This window comes from Penaeus monodon, chromosome 29 (genome assembly GCF_015228065.2).
Source record: "Penaeus monodon isolate SGIC_2016 chromosome 29, NSTDA_Pmon_1, whole genome shotgun sequence".
Lineage (NCBI taxonomy): Eukaryota > Metazoa > Arthropoda > Malacostraca > Decapoda > Penaeidae > Penaeus > Penaeus monodon.
The window spans coordinates 4,184,628-4,185,543 of record NC_051414.1 but is presented as its reverse complement, the minus strand read 5'-3'; positions in this window follow the sequence as shown (position 1 = coordinate 4,185,543).

The following is a 916-nucleotide window of genomic DNA, read 5'->3' as shown; positions in this document are numbered from 1 at the left end:
ATCAGTCAAGTTATGGCAGTGTTTTGTTTCTTTATTTGAAGACTGAAATATTCTTGAAGTGAATATTTTGGCAAAACAACTGGTTGATCTGTGAGCTTACTAAATTTACAAGGAAAACGTCTTTTAAGCTGTATTGATTGTCTATCAGTAGGGTAAACTGGCCGCTAAAATTATAACTATTTCTCTATTTTGCTTTTAAAAGATCAATATCCTCTTATCAGTTTCAGAAATGTGTGGTCGAGAATACATATGCCTTAATCAAGTGATATTTTTTTTAGTTTATCTTTCCTTTTGGCTTATATATATCTATTTCATCTTTTTATTTAGCTTAATCGCAACCTCCGCGAGTGTTTAGAATCGAATATGTAAAGATTTTATTTGCTTATTTGTAATGATCCTTGGGGGCAGCATCTGTCATAAATAGCAGCAGAAGCGTATATAAGGTAGCTTACTTATTTAAATCTCTTATTTAATGTCTTAAAAAGAGACTGACAAGGTACATCCATCATAATGTATCACCCGTTTTGCCTTCCTATTGAGGAAAAGGCAAAGTCCAGTGTCCAAAGGAAAGGCATTCGAGAGGTGAACATTAAGCCAGGAACGAAAATAAACAGGGATTTCTTGTCTCCCTGGAACACTAATCTCTTTTGATGATCTTTACGTAAGTTTGCCTTTAGAGGATGAGGTCAAGGATTCAATTCAGATCGAGGAGTTCTGAATCTCATATCCTGCAGGATTGTATAACTCCTTATTATGGTCCGCGCATCGCCGATAGGATTTTCCTGTACGAAAATGCGCACAGATTAGGATGATAAGGGTTTTGACGAATGCTCTGTAGATTTGTGTTCCCGATGCTGAGTTTGAGGTAAAGTTTCTGTAGTTCACTTATCCTGAGAAGAGACATTTGACACACTTT